Below are 16,085 nucleotides of genomic sequence, written 5' to 3'. Positions count from 1 at the left end.
GAAAGCGACGCCTCCCCACCCCTAGAGAGGTTCGCACGGCGGCAAGAACAGAGCGCGGCGTGACAGCTGCTCTAGCGCTGCTCTCGCTGCCCCTGGAGGACTGGCGCGTGGAGAGCGGGGCGTGGCCGCCCGCTCGGAAGGCGCAGAGATGCTGAGCGGCCCGGTTTGAGTCCTGGCTTGGGCCAAGCTCAGCCTGAAGGAGCTTGAACCTCTGCCCCGGACCGGGCACGGGGCCGCCGGCAATAGGCCAGCCGTGCCTGCGCTCCAGGGAAAGGCGCTTAGTCTGAGCTGGGGTCTCTGCAGCGGTGGGCAGCGCCGAGCACCTGAGACCGGAACAGCTACGTCTCCATCCCGGGGGGTGAGGGCTGTAGCTCGGCTCAAGAGGCTCCTCCGCCTCGGCTTCTGGGGTGGTAGTGGCAACTTCACCCAGCCCAGGGGGATCTCGGGGTCCCGGCTTCCCCCGCCGCCGGGCGCCCAGTCTGGGGAGTGGGGCGGTCTCAGGGCTTCTCCGGGCTCCGGTTCTCCCCTTCTCGCGTTGAATCCTGCTAATAACAGCCGGTGCAGGCTCAGCGTCCCCGGCCTGGGCTGCCGGTGCCCCCTGCCGCTAGCTGGGGTCCCTACTGGGTCCTAGGCAGTGCTTCATCTGCGGTGCCCGGTAACGGGACCTCAGCGTAGGAGGCGATGGAGCTGGTGTGACGACACGTATAGCAACCCTCCCGTTTTGCAACTAGGTACAGTTTCCACCACTCAAGGTGACCGTCTGAGCTACTGCTCAGGACTTGCTACCGCCTGGTCCATGGGGTTGCGAATCAGGAGGAATGGGGTTTTTGGTAAAAAACACTCACGATCTGCTTCCTCCTGGCTAATGTGACAAATTGGTCTATTGCAGGGATCGGCAACCTTTCAGAAGTGGTGTGCCGAGTCTTCATTTATTCACTCTAATTTAAAGTTTTGCGTGCCAGTAATACATTTAAACGTTTTTAGAAGGTCTCTTCCTATAAGTCTATAATATATAACTAAACTATTGTTGTATGTAAAGTAAATAAGGTTTTTAAAATGTTTAAGAAGCTTAATTTAAAATTAAATTAAAATGCAGAGCCCCCCAGACCAGTGGCCAGGACCCGGGCAGTGTGAATGCCACTGAAAATCAGCTCGCGTGCCGCCTTTGGCATGTGTGCCATAGGTTGCCTACCCCTGGTCTATTGGATGATTGAGGCACGCTGTTTCACTTTGTGTGTGAATACATGAAAAGGGAAGTAAGGGTGAGCATGCTCAGTACACCCAAAGTCGGGAATTGGGAGCGGGAGCTTTTTGTGTCATTACACGTTTTCCCCTCTGCCCCAGGCTGCCCCTCTCCCCCCTGGTCAGCACTCGGCCCCCCACAGCTGCGGGGGCTAGGGGCGGCTCTAGACACCAGCGCGCCAAGCAGGCGCTTGGGGCGGCCGTTTCCCGGGGGGGCGGCATTTGGCTCCGGTGGAGCTCCCGCCGGCATGCCTGCGGCAGGTCCACTGGAGCCCGGGACAAGCGGACCTGCCGCAGGCATGACTGCGGCGGGTCCCGTCTTCCCGCGGCTCCGGTTGAGCTCCGCAGGCATGACTGCGGCAGGTCTGCTCGTCCGGGCTCGGTGGACCTGCCGTAGGCATGCCGGCAGGAGCTCAACCGAGCCGCGGAAGACGGGAAGCGGCGCAGCGCTCCGCGCTGCTTGGGGCAGCCCAATTTCTAGAGCCGCCCCTGGCGGGGGCAATGGAAATCCCAGCGCTGCTCCCGAATCCCCAATTCATAGAACTTGCTGCAGAGGCGCCCGTGGTCCGTGCTCCAAATGGGGCACTAACTGGCGGGGAGTAGACAAGTTATGTATGGTAGGTCATGGGGGCCAGAGGTGTTTAAATTCTGGACAGTAATAAGTAAATAGGGACTGTATGTCCCTCTCGAACAGAGACAAGTAGTTAGGGTGAGCAGACCTCCCATTTTTAAAGGGACAGTCCCATATTTCAGCCCTCTTGCAGGCAGCCCAACGTTTTCTTAAAAACGGGCAAATCATCCTGTATTTTCTGTCTCCCCCGCCCATCAATAGTGGTGGGTCCTGCTGCTGGCCATATCGCTGCTCATCCGCCCACCAGCAGTGAGTGGGGTGGGGGGCGGTGCAGAGGCCAACAATGGGGGTAGGTGTGCAAGGCTGCTGGCAGAGCAAAGCTGCAGCATGTGGGGCCGGCTGCTCCGCCTGCTGGTCCATCAGCGGTGCCCCTGCTGCATGCCAGCTCTCAGTCAGCAGGGCCCCACCCTTGTCCTCTTTCCAGCCACCACTGGCTGTGCCTGTGCAGCATGAGCTGTGGTGGCTGGTGAGTGTGGGCAGGTGCCAGAAAGTGGCCAATTACATGTTGGCCCTGCTACCCACCCATCAGCCCTTTATGTGCTCCCCCTCTCCCAGTCCTGTCCTTGCTTTGCCCCTTCACTCCACCCTAGCCCCATTGTTCCTCCATATCTCCCCCACCCCTGGCAGGGGACGTCCCACTCCCAGCGCTGTGTGGAGAATCAGCCCCTGGTCAGAGCTCTCAGCTCACCAACAGCCTGGCCGGCAGGCTCCTTCCTTCCCCAACTGTCTCTGGCTGGGCTGGTGCCCCAGGAAAGCCCAAGACCCTCCAGCCTGGGGTGCTGGTCAGGAGGAGTCAAGCCCTGCATGTGCCACATAGTGCTGGCACAGAGAAGCCTCTCCACCTCTCAGCTAAGCTCTGGAGTCGGGAGGAGGGGGACACAGGGGAGTGATTCCATCCTGTTTGCCCCGACCCGGCAGGAGCTTAGCACCCTCTTCACGCACCCCTCTCCAGCCCTGGGTCCTGCCCCCAGGTAGTGCAGGGCTGCTCCATTCCCTAGGCACTCTCATCTGCTGAGACACCTCTCTGGCCAGGTTTGCTGAAGCCCCTGCCGTTAGGTTCCCTGGGCCCTGGTGCAGAATGCATCCTTAGGGCTTAAGCCCTTCCTGCCCTTGCTGTAGCCTGGGGGATAGGAGGTGGCTGGGTTATGTCTGTGGCCAGCAGCAGCCTGGAGGTGTTAGCTGCCTTTCAAGACTGTGCGGGCAGGAAGGGACAAGCTGCTTGGGGGGGAGGCGGTGGGGGCGGGGGAAGAGATGAGCTCTGCTAAGACACTGGTCAGGTCATCCCTCCCTCCCCCCTGAGGCTGGAAGCAGCTCCCATCCCTTCCCTCCCACACAGTGCTGAAAGGCTGCTGCTGGACACATTCTGGTGTGAACCATGGCAGAAATTGGGGGGGAGGGGATTTAATCCTGTGTATCCCATCACATGTTGCTGTGGGAAGATGCAGCACCAGGTACAGGACAGGAGAGATGTGTCCGTCCCAGGGGCCCAACCAGGCATGGGGGGCAGTGAGCGCTTGGCAGAGAGGGTCGGTCAGTTGGTCACCCCCCTGTGTGAGAGACGTGTACAGGAGTGTGTGTGTGTGTGTGTGTCACCTCTCCCATGTGAACCCTAAAGCCTTAAAAATAAGAAGGTAAATAAAAAGAATCCAACTAGCAGTATTTCTTTTTAACAGGGGCTCAGCCAACTTGATGTTAATTTGAATGTTTGTACTGTATAGTTCTGACTGATCGCCGTTGAACTCGCTTGAATGAGTAATTTTGCCAGATGTCCCGTATTCAGCATAGGGAAATATGGTCACCCTACAGGTAGTGCTTCTACCATGTATATACTGTCAGATGGCAGCAGATGACTCTGGTCCTTTAAAGACTAAAAAAGAATCTAAAACATGTAGATGAAACAGCAGTTTGGGGACGAATTAAAAACACAGTGGGGCCCCTTTTGCAGAAATTTCATGCAGTTCACTGAGACATGGAAAGGGAGCAAAATGGATAAGAGAAGGGGTGGGTTGCAGTAATTAAAATCAGATACAGTATGAAAGAGGAATGGTTTTGCTTGGGGATAGACACAGATGTCTCTGGCTTGGAATTCTTTCTAGAAAAGCTACTGTCTGTTCATGATCAAGAACATATCCCCTTTGTCTGTCTTCCATAAAAGTAAAATTGATTTAGCACTGTTTTACCTTGTGCTAGGGAGGGAGAGGCCTCCTCAAGAGATGAGAGGAGGCCAACTACTTGACACAGCAGAACACTATTAGTCAATATTCTTTTTATGGAGGACAATCACAAGGAAAGGTGTTCTTGTTTTAAAGTTATAGTTGTATGTAAAGTGTTAAAATGTGTAAACTAAATAATGAAATAACTTACATAAAAATAAATCAAGCGGCAACGGCACACTTTTAGATGGAGGGAGCAAGAGGAGGAGGAGAATTGGGTCAGAGGGGTGGGCACCTGAGGTAGAGGGAGCAAATAGGGAAGAGATGGGCACACAGATTGGGGGTGGATGGAGGTTAGATTTACTGCTTGGTTCTGCCATTGATCTCTCTGGCCCTCCGTTTTCCTACCTGTAAAATGAGGATAATGATAGGATTTAGCATTTATAAAAATGGGAACGTAAACATTTAATAGATTATAGTTGAAAAAATGTTGCTGGACAATACTTTTGAGACAACTTCAATGTTAACGCTGTTTGAACTTCTGATTTGGCAAATGGAATGCCAGATTTTATTAAAAACTTCATTTTCAAATATATTCATTAATTTTTATGATGTTGATCTGAAATTAGCTAATAACACTCACTGTTCCAAACTATGCATAGTCTTTTGTGGAAGATGAGACCACGTCTGTCTGCACTCCCAAAAAAAGGATGGAATTTAGGATGGAACCCCTAGACAAATTAGAGGATTGGGCCAAAAGAAATATGATGAGGTTCAACAAGGACAAGTGCAGAGTCCTGCATTTAGGACGGAAGAATCCCATGCACTGCTATAGACTAGGGACCGAATGGCTGGGCAGCAGTTCTGCAGAAAGGGACGTAGGGGTTACAGTGGACGAAAAGCTGAATATGAGTCAACAGTGTGCCCTTGTTGGCAAGAAGGCTAATGGCATTTTGGGTTGTATAAGTAGGGGCATTTCCAGCAGATCGAGGGATGTGATCATTCCCCTCTATTCAGCACTGGTGAGGTCTCATTTGGAGTACTGTGTCCAGTTTTGGGACCCACACTACAAGAAGGATGTGGATAAATTGGAAAGAGTCCAGCGGAGGGCAACAAAAATGATTAGGGGGCTGGAGCACATGACTTACGAGGAGAGGCTGAGGGAACTGGGATTGTTTAGTCTGCAGAAGAGAAAAATGAGGGGGGATTTGATAGCTGCTTTCAACTACCTGAAAGGGGGTTCCAAAGAGGATGGATCTAGACTGTTCTCAGTGGTAGAAGATGACAGAACAAGGAGTAATGGTCTCAAGTTGCAGAGGGGGAGGTTTAGGTTGGATATTAGGAAAAACTTTTTCACTAGTAGGGTGGTGAAGCACTGAAATGGGTTACCTAGGGAGGTGGTGGAATCTCCTTCCTTAGAGGTTTTTAAGGTCAGGCTTGACAAAGCCCTGGCTGGGATGATTTAGTTGGGTTTGGTCCTGCTTTGAGCAGGGGGTTGGACTAGATGACCTCCTGAGGTCCCTTCCAACCCTGAGATTCTATGATTCTATGGTCTTGTGATCAATTGCACTGTAAACTCATGTAATCAACAGTGTAATTGTAATAGCAGCAGGTAGACTCCACAGATTATTGGAGCTCCATAAATACATCAGGATTTTTTTATAATCTTGATAGCTAGCTATTACAAAGATCTCTTATTTTATCTATAGTGTGACTAGAGATCTCTGCAAGCTATGCAGAGGAAAAAAAGAACTGCTTTGTGACTATACTGTTTGCTAAAAGTATAGCATAGTTATGGCAACCATTTGAATTCTGTATAAATATGGTTTATGATAGAACTGTTACTTCAATTCCCACTGAAGTCAATGGAGAAATTGAGGGCACTCAGTATAAATGGAGTATGATCTGATGCGTGGGAGTTTTTTAAAAAAGGAATTTTTTATATTTGTTAGTATAATGAGGACAACCTTACATAGTTTAGACCCATTTTTGAGGCCTGTGTATTTTGCCTCACTTAAGTCAGACCAGGCTAGATTCACAAAGTGGCAGCGAAACTGGGGGTTTGTGAATATCAGTGCTGCCTGATCCTAGGATTTAGGTGCCTAAAGTCACAGTTAAGTGTCTAAGTCCCATTTATTATAGGGGAAGTCTGAATGCAAAAACTTAAGCACCAAGTAAGTTTAGAACCCTATAGAGTTCAGAAGCCTAACTCCCTTGGCAAATGTAGCCCATTTGTACTAGGATCAGAATTATTCTGGCTGCAACAGTCTTTAAAGACTGGATATCCACCCATGACAACACTTTCCTATTTCTACACACTTTCATGTGACACTGACCTTTTTTGCCTAAAAAGGTTTGTGATACCTCCAGAACATCATCAGAGAGCAGTGGTATTAGCCCCAAGTCTCTGGGACACTTTATATATATCTTCCTCCCTCCTTCTCTGACTGTCTCTAAACCCTAGACTCCTAGAGAATAACAGAACTGACAGACCTACTCCAGGAATCAGCTCCTGTGTTTCCAGACAGGGACCTCCACTCTGACAGATCCCAGGAAGTTCCTCAAGACTATATGAGGCAGTGATTGTGTAAGAACATGAGTTGTGGCTGGCTATAGAGAGCAAAGGTCATCCATCTTGGAATGTGAGGTGTGGGCTCTGGGCTGTAGATACTGATAAGGGAATTGCAGACAGCAGTTGCTGTCCACCATGTGTTCTACCATGTTTAAATAAAAATAACACAATTATTAAGTATAAGCCCTTGCATTACTGAGAGCAACAATGCATGATACCAGTAGTGGACAGATTTGAGAACAATCAGGAAGAATTTTCACAGTAATTCCAGACCCCTGAATTGTACATACACTACTGGTAAGGATGGATGGCCAGATCATCACTAGAATTAAGGGAAGGATGCATGAATTGTGAAAGTGCTTCAAACAGAGGTAGTTGTATGTGGATGAAGAGACAATGAGTGGTGCTGTTGATAAAGTGGTCTTACTAACTGTACTTGGTGCAGGAGTCATAGATACTTTTAATAACTTCCAGCTCTCACCCATGGAGTGGACTGATTTTAATGGGACCCTAGCAGAATACCTAAAAAGAATGAAATCTATGAAAGATTCCTCTTCCACATGAGTGTAAAAGGCACAAGAAAGTATTGAGGAATGTTACAGAATGGAAGCTAAAGAGACAGCCTTGAAATTGTGACACTCCCCCACCCCCTTAAAACATTTTCTGAGTAGACAGGTTGGTGGTGGGCTGCAGAACAGAAGGTATGTATTTGCTCAGAGACTATAAAGTTAACTTTTTTTTAAAAGCCATACAAATATGCAAAGCATCAAATCAGGCAAAACTGCAAGTGCAGGCTTTGAATATGGAGAAGAATCAAGAAACCATTTATGAGGTTATGATGCAACATAACATGAAGTATGGGCATGAGAGGAAAATAGGCAGTGCAAGACACCCAGTCCTGCCCAGCTAGCAATGCTTCACCACAGAGGACACTTTTCTTATGCCTTCAAGAGCTGAGGAGCAAAGTAAAATGAGATGGATTGCATTGAGTTAGCATTACAAGAGTGATATCAGGAACCCCTCCCAACCTCTCAAGTCCAACGAACATATGTACCAAGCTTTGTAGAGCTCCATGTGTGCTTGGGTTTACATATAATGTAATGAGTTAATTTGAATATTTGCAGACCACCATAAACTGCTCTAAAAAAATTGTGTGGATTTAGTGCTGCTGAAGGCATCAGATTTATTGCTATTTTACAAATGGGGAACTGAGTACAGAGAATATGTGATTTGCTCAAGGTCACATAGCGAGATACCCCTGATGAATGAAGTCTGCTCTCTATCTGCAGGGCAAGCTTACCTGCAGACATAGCTCTGCTTAGGGTGGAGGAAGGGACTTTCCATAAGGGTAAAAGGAGGAGGAGTAACCCTATTTTGGTTTTGGAGAAGATGGGGGCATCTTACCTCGTTCTTCCTATCAATTTTGTCCATTCTGTCCTTTTTAAGCAGGAAGACAAGGAATTAAGGGTTTCCATTCTATCTTGGCTACACCTCTAGTTTGTTAGTCCCAGTGTGTGGTTTAAGTGGGAGATGGATGTGTATAAATAAAGTACAATGGTATGGAAGGGTGTTAGGATGGAGCAGAGTGCATGGGGAGCACTGAATCCTAACTAAACACTCTGGCTGGTATTTGTGGGTGTGGCAGGGTATTGTCACAGTAGTGTCTGGTTATCTCGGGATACTTTCTGGTTTTGGCATAGGAATGCTGGGGGGTTTATCTCATTGTCTTCAAACTATGTTAAAAAAGCCTAGAAATGATTTTTCCCCTCTTGTTATAAACATACATTTTTAAAAATCAAATGTTATTCACCTGTATAGTTGTGTGTTATGCTATTAATCCACAGTCTGTTATGAAATTTTCATGCCTAGTTCAATCCTGTTCATTACTTCTGTGGCTAAATGCTAATGCATTTTGCCAACACTAAAGTGTATCTGTTCAGTGCAGCCTCATTACACCACAGATCTAAACTTTTCAGATTATCCCTGAAGTTTGCTTTAAGAAAACTGTGTCCACACTATTTTCTGTAGGGAATTTACAATGCCACAACTTTGTTTTAGTAATAGGAATCACATAGACATACCAAAAGCTTGCTGAATAACCAGGACAAACTATGATTTAAAAACTGTGAGTTTTTTCCACCATTAATTCTTAAATAATGTACCACTGTTTACAGTGAAATATACATTGAAATATCCTCAGGTACATTTGCCATGAGTGGCAAGCTGCCTGCAACTTCAAAGGATTTCAGAATAGCCTAACTGAATAAATAACTTTCTATTCTCCAAGTAATTCACCTGAAATAGCTCTAGCAATATGTGAGATTATTCTTGGCCTTTGTCCTTTCAATCAGTTGTGTGTTTGGTTATTGCACTTAATATCAGGTGCATTGACAGACTGTTTTAGAAGAAAGAGAGTACAAAACACACAGTATTTAGAACTGGTATGACAAGTGCCCTCAGTTCTGTTCCTAATGGAGAGATATCCAAGTAACAAAAACCACTGCCTTACCTTGCACTCAAGGCTAAAAACTGAAGGAACAACAGGTGCATCTCAGATTACAAATATAGTTATATTGCAAGGAGATGGGTGACGTGTTGTAAGTCAACTGTTTTACCACAGAGCTCCATTTTATAGACAGGACCAAATTGTTCCTTAAATGTAATAAAACCACAGGAATCACAGTTAAGGTTTCCTCTTAACTATGTAATGCAATGTTATAAGCAAGTTAGGGAACAATGTGTTAAAATCAGTTCTACTAGACATGGTTCTTTTTCCAGTGCCATAGGCGAGCCTTGTACTGAATGAACTAACATCTTGCCCCTGGTGGTCCCTCAGTAGCACATTTGGGACACTGATGGCAGTGTGGGAAAAGCTTGCATTTCCACTGTTATTTGTTGCCCTTGGCGGGGACAGTAATTTCACATCCTGGTATATTCTATGGGGCACTGGAGTTATTTCGGGAGGATGGGGTACACCTGTCAGACTCAGGTGCTGCCATATTTTTGGCTGATATAAAAGAGGACATTGGGAGCTGTCTGGGAACCCAGCTGGGTGTGGGGAGGAGGCAGCCAAGCTAATGGGTGGTGCCTCCTTGTGGCGGATGTTCAGTCCAGGTACTCCATAAATTAAGGCACAAAAGAACGGATAAATGGCTTGGAAAAGGAATTAAGGAGAGGTGCTTGGTAATTGAGCGAGCTGGGGGCAGTTAGGGACTCCTCTGATTGGTACGGCAGGGAGCCAACCCCCCATTATTATAGTCCACCTTAACCCCTCCTATGAGGGGGGGTGGGTGGTAAAGTCCCGGCAAGGGAATTGCTAGTCTCCAGCCTTTCCCACTGGAACTGTTCACCAGCAGTATTCACTGCTGAAAGTGGGCTGGGGATGGGACTTGCTTTTGGGGTTTTTTTGGTTTGTTTTTTAACTGTTATGAGAGTTGCCATACAGCTCTCCAAGAGTCCTACTAAACCTGTTTTCAGTGCAGGTAGGGATTATTTTTAACTATTGTTAGTTTGTGAAGGGCAGGCTGGCAGTTTGCAGGAAATGAAAAATATAGCTGTAATTACAGCATCAGTTATTCCAAATCAATGTATTATTCCCACTACAGAGTGCATAAAATACTTACATATTAATTCTCAACTTTTGCCTTAAATTTAAGAGGTCTTGACAGTTCAATTATACCAAGATAGAGAATGCAAGAGCTTAATTAAATTAACATTTCAGAATAATGTAATAAACTTTTAAGTTCTTTCGTTGAACACAGTGCATCAAGATTATTTGTATGGAAACTGATAGTCTGTAGATTAACTGATTTATCTTTCATTGCTCTGCTCTTTCAATAACCTTTCTAGTATTAAAAATCGTTCTGATGAGAGATTCAGTTTCCTAAATCAAATGTCCTAAATACCAACAGAAGCAGCAAAGAATCCTGTGGCACCTTATAGACTAACAGAAGTTTTGCAGCATGAGCTTTCGTGGGTGAATACCCACTTCTTCGGATGCAAGCAGTGGAAATTTCCAGGGACAGGTGTGTATATATAAGCAAGCAAGAAGCAAGCTAGCGATAACGAGGTTAGATCAATCAGGGAGGATGGGGCCCTGTTCCAGCAGCTGATTGATCTAACCTCGTTATCGCTAGCTTGCTTCTTGCTTGCTTATATATACACACCTGTCCCTGGAAATTTCCACTGCTTGCATCCGAAGAAGTGGGTATTCACCCACGAAAGCTCATGCTGCAAAACTTCTGTTAGTCTATAAGGTGCCACAGGATTCTTTGCTGCTTCTACAGAACCAGACTAACACGGCTACCCCTCTGATACTAAATACCAACAGTTCATTTTGCTTTTGCCTTTAGACTATCCAACAGAAACGCAGTTTTAAACATAGGCATTATCCTTCTCCCTTTCTTTTACCTGTTTAGCTCTCTAAATTGAGATTCTCGGGTCAGTCTTCATGTATATTTGCTATTTCTTAGTACACTGACAAACATGTTACAAACCTGTAACAAGGAAAAGTGAAACAGTAACTTTATAGTACAGATATTTGAGTATGAAGTGCTGTGAAGGGACAGGTTTTCTGAGTAACAGCTTCCAAAACAAAAATCTAAAGTTTTAAAACTGTACCAAGTCAGAGATGAATAGAATAATATTTCTAAACTATTTTTAATTCAGTAAATAGAAATGTCATGAGATGCCAGTAAGATAGGTTGAGAGAAAAATACTTTTTTGCTACTCACAACTTCACATAAAAAAGATGGTTATATGAAATATTATAAGGGAGAAGTAAGTACTCCTGGGAAAATTCTACACCACATTTGCACAGAGATTAATGGGTTTTTTGCACAGAATTTCCTTTCACCCCCACAGAAATGGGCAGTAGAGCTGCTGGCTGCCACTAGGGCTACTGGACCCAGCAGAGCCCAGCTTGCAAGTAGAAGACAGGGTCGGGGGAAGAGGAGGGAGGTGGCATGTTCCTGGCAGCGGCAGTTTCCAGCATTCCCTGAAGGAAGGAGGCAGCATGCAGGGGAAACTGTACAAACCCAGGACCCAGCATCAGGCTGTTTCTCCCTCTGGATCCCTGGGCTCCGGGGTGCAAGTGTCGGGGTGGTGGTGGTAGTGCACAGTTGTGCTTGGGCGGGGGTGTGTGTGAATGTATGGACTGATGGGGAGGCATGGGTGGGCTCTGGGGAGTAGGGTGTGTGTGCAAGTGTCTGGCCTTCGGATCACCCTGTGGTGTGGGTGTCTGGGCTAGGGGGTGCCCTGCATCTAGGCTCTGGGGAGTAGGAGGTGCATGCAAGTGGCTGGGCTGGGGGACACCCCCCCCCAGCTGGGATCTGGGAGGAGGGGGCAGAGAAATAGGAACTGGGTTGTCATAAAGGTTTCCTTAACACTCTACTCCTGGAGGAATTTTTTGGGTCTGTATTGTTACAGACATAGTTGCTGATTGGTGATTTATTTCAAAATACCTAACGAATAGAAACTGACATGATTGTATATTTTACTTGTCAAAATATCACTATATAGTCTTGTAATATACTGCGTGCAGAACTTTTAACTTTTTGGTGCAGAATTCCCCAAGGGGTAATTAAAATAAGAAATAATCTGTGACAGAAGGCACTATGGCACATAATGAGAAGTGACAAAATTAAAACTCCCAGCAGCTGGATGTGAAACACCATATCTAGAACTACAAGTGAGACCTGGCAGCACAGTCATGTGACTTTGTTTTTTCTAGGGCTGTCCATTAATTGCAGTTAACTCACATGATTAACTAAAAAAAATAATTGGGATTAATCATACTGTTAAACAATAGAATACCAACTGAAATGTATTAAATATTTTGGATGTTTTTCTACATTTTCAAATATATGTATTTCAATTACAATAGAATACAGTGCTCACTTTATATTTTTATTACAACTATGTGCACTGTAAAAATGATAAATAGTATTTTTCAATTCACCTCATACAAGTTCTATAGTGCAATCTCTTAATCACGAAAGAAAGTGCAACTTACAAATGTAGGGTTTCTTATATAACTGCACTCAAAAACAAAACAACGTAAAACTTTAGAGCCTACAGGTCTACTCAGTCCTATTTCTTGTTCAGCCAATCACTAAGAGAAATAAGTTTGTTTACATTTACAGGAGATAATGCTGCCCACTTCTTAATTACAATGTCACCTGAAAGTGAGAACAGGCATTCCCATGGCACTCTTGTAGCTGGCATTGCAAGACATTTATGTGCCAGATGCACTAAAGATTCATATGCCTCTTCATGCTTCGACCATTGGTACAGCAGAAATGCTTCCATGCTGATGTTTAAAAAAATGCATTAATTAAAATTTGTGACTCAACTCCTTGGGGGGGGGAATTTTATGTCTCCTGCTCTGTTTTACCTGCATTCTGCCATATATTTCATGTTATAGCAGTCTTGGATGATGACCGAGCACATTTTGTTTGTTTTAAGAACACTAATTGAAAATGTGACAAAATGCAAAGAAGATACCAATGTGAAATTTCTGAAGATAGCTACAGCACTCAACCCAAGATTTAAGAATCTGAAGTGCCTTCCGAAATTTGAGACGGATGAGGTGTGGAGCACGCTTTCAGAAATCTTAAAAGAGCAACACTCAGATGCGGAAACTACAGAAAGTAAACCACCAAAAAAGAAAATCAACCTTCTGCTGGTGGCATCAGACTGATGATGAAAATGAACATGCATTGGTCTACACTGCTTTGAATGGTTATCAAGCAGAACCCATCATCAGCATGGACACACGTCCCCTGGAACGCTAGTTGAAGCATGAAGGGACATATGAATCTTTAGTGCATCTTGCAACCCTAGCTACAACAATGCCATGCAAACGCCTGTTCTCACAAGAAGCAGATAGCATTATCTTCTGCAAATGTAGACAAACTTGTTTGGCTGAGTGATTGGCTGAACAAGAAGTAGGACTGATGGGACTTGTAGACTCCTAAGTTTTACATTTTTATTTTTGAGTGGAGGTTTTTTTTGTACATAATTCTACATTTGCAAGTTCAACTTTCATGGTAAAGAGATTGCACAACAGTACTTGTATTAGGTGAACTGAAAAATACTATTTCTTTTGTTTTTTTACACTGCACATATTTGTAATAAAAAATAAAGTGAGCACTGTACACTGTGTTCTGGTGTAATTGAAATCAATATATTTGAAAATGTTGAAAACATTCACAAGTATTTAAATTGTATTTTTTTAAATCGTGATTTTTTTTTAATTGCATGAGCCCTAGTTTTTTCTTAATGTTTATACTGACTTCAGACAAATACAGTGGGATAAATTAATCCCTGGTATAACCCCACTTATTTCAATAAAGCTATATCATGGATAAATTTAGCCCAGTATGTTTTGTGCTGAAAAGAAAATTTAGAGAGACAAGCATTAAACTGTTTGCATCAATGAAATCTCATACAGGTTTGAGACAGTTTATAATTTTTCACATTACAGTAGTTTGATATTTACTTTTGTGAAAATGTCTAAGATAATCATAGAAATTAACCCATTAGAAATCCTGTTTAGGTAAATAACAGGATTTTTAATTTAATTGGAAATACAGCTTAAACAATCATTTGAAAGCTTAACAAAGGACAGGTTTGTACTAAAAATCATTGTGAAAATTCACTGCTGAGTCGTAAGACAAAATTTGCTGTGGAGAAAGATTTATCTTCCTAACTTCTGTTAATGCTAATAGTTAAATGTGTAAATCCATACATGCTGATAACTGAAGATATCTGTAAGAGTAAAGCACACTGATTAAAATCAGTCGCCCCTGCTGCCTATCCATTTGTTTAATTATGAAATTAAAGAAGAGGATTTCATATCATTATGATGGTCATATCTTAAAATGGAAAAAAGTGTTTAGCTATTTCTAAAGACATTACTAACTGGAGTTTAACAGTGGGCCTATTGGTACTATTGTGGGTCTTCTACTAAAAACAATATTTTAAATGTAGAGAACTAATATTCCACTTATTTACAGTTAGATGTTCTGTTGCAAATTCACAGGAAGAAAATACATCATCCAAAGATGACATCTTGACAACATTTGGGAAATACGGCTGATGGAAACATTTTAAAGAGTCAACATTTGGAAGACTGAATCCATCAAATTGACCTTAATTAAAGCAGGCTGCCTTTTCTGTTTGTAAAATATGAACTTGAAATAGCTAACACCACTCAATACACTATTTATAAAATCCTTGCCATGTTATCAGGAAGTGTGTCTAAAATAAGGAAGAGGTAAATACTTTTAAAACAGATTGCAGATCGCTACTGTTCTCTAAAATACATTTTTTTTCCATAAGTGAGAAAAGCACTGATTAAATTTAGCTTTAAAAGCTTGCATAGTAAACTGTTCACAAATGCAGCAGTCACTAATTCTTGCAACTTAGTGAGGAACTCCAAAATCAAGCTCTGTTCTGTCTAATTCACAAATAACCACTCCTATAAAGGTACAAAATTAGGATTTATAAATCAGTTAGAATTAACTACATTCTGTTCCATCTCACTCTTCCCATAAATTGGTTAACACAACTACAACGGTAACTAATGTAAATAGATGTGACTGTTTACTGGGAAGCTTAAGTGCAGGTATGGAAAAGCCCTAAAGTAGTTTCACAATCACATTACTATATATCTCTGCCTTGTATGTCTAATTCAAAGCCGTCCAGTTTACAGACAGAAGTTATGGTACTTCCTAGCCAAATCCTGTGGCTCAGAGCATGCTAGTGAACCAAAAAAGCAATTTTCCAATATTCCTAGCAACTGCATTATTAAAATTCATGTCTGTAAATAGAGGAACTTTAAAAAAAACTGCATCTGAACCTATTCTAGCTGTAATTTTTTTTTTCAAAACAAACCCTCTATGAATGTTACTCTTGCAGTACTGCAAGCAGAAGTGAGGATATATTTTGTGTCTTAAACAAAGCAGATGATCTCAGGCAATCATTAGCTGAGAGGGAAAGATCAAGGCAGCCACAGGGTAGTTTTACAGGAAAAAAAAATTATTCCATTTCCCTGGACAGAATCGGAGATAAAATTCCTATAAAATGAAGAGGAAGTAACTAGCAGAAAAGGAGACCTTAACATCATTTACTGGAGAGGATTGTGTGTGTGACTGCCACAGTTGTGACAGATCCAGATTCTTTTGCATTAATTAATTCATTAATCAACAACTTGCAAGTGGCACACAAGAATGATTCACACAGAAATCCAATGCAGGTGTAAGACCCACCTTTATTTGCCCATGGTAGGACTGAATCCCATGCTCACTTTATTCAGCAAGAGAGATAAGAAGTAACTCATGCAGGAACCTGTCCAACCCAGGTCCAGCTACCTTTAGCTCTAATATAAATCTTCTTCCTCCTTATCTGCTATTTTAAAACAGTATTTCTAGGGGGCGGGGAATTAAACTAGTATTACTATGTAGGTTAAGCACTACCAAAAACA

The 16,085-nt window shown here is 43.7% G+C and overlaps 1 long non-coding RNA gene across 1 annotated transcript; it reads left to right on the top strand.

Moving 5' to 3' along the window:
- Positions 1-51: 51 nt before the first annotated feature.
- Positions 52-14,835, top strand: LOC120373092. The gene is made up of 2 exons (XR_005585372.1): positions 52-358; positions 14,643-14,835. It is a non-coding gene; the product is annotated as an uncharacterized LOC120373092 (long non-coding RNA).
- The last annotated feature ends 1,250 nt before the right edge of the window (positions 14,836-16,085 follow it).

The sequence above is a fragment of the Mauremys reevesii genome, linkage group 10 (assembly GCF_016161935.1).
Source record: "Mauremys reevesii isolate NIE-2019 linkage group 10, ASM1616193v1, whole genome shotgun sequence".
NCBI classification, from domain to species: Eukaryota; Metazoa; Chordata; order Testudines; family Geoemydidae; genus Mauremys; species Mauremys reevesii.
This window is presented reverse-complemented; position numbering and strand designations above follow the sequence as displayed.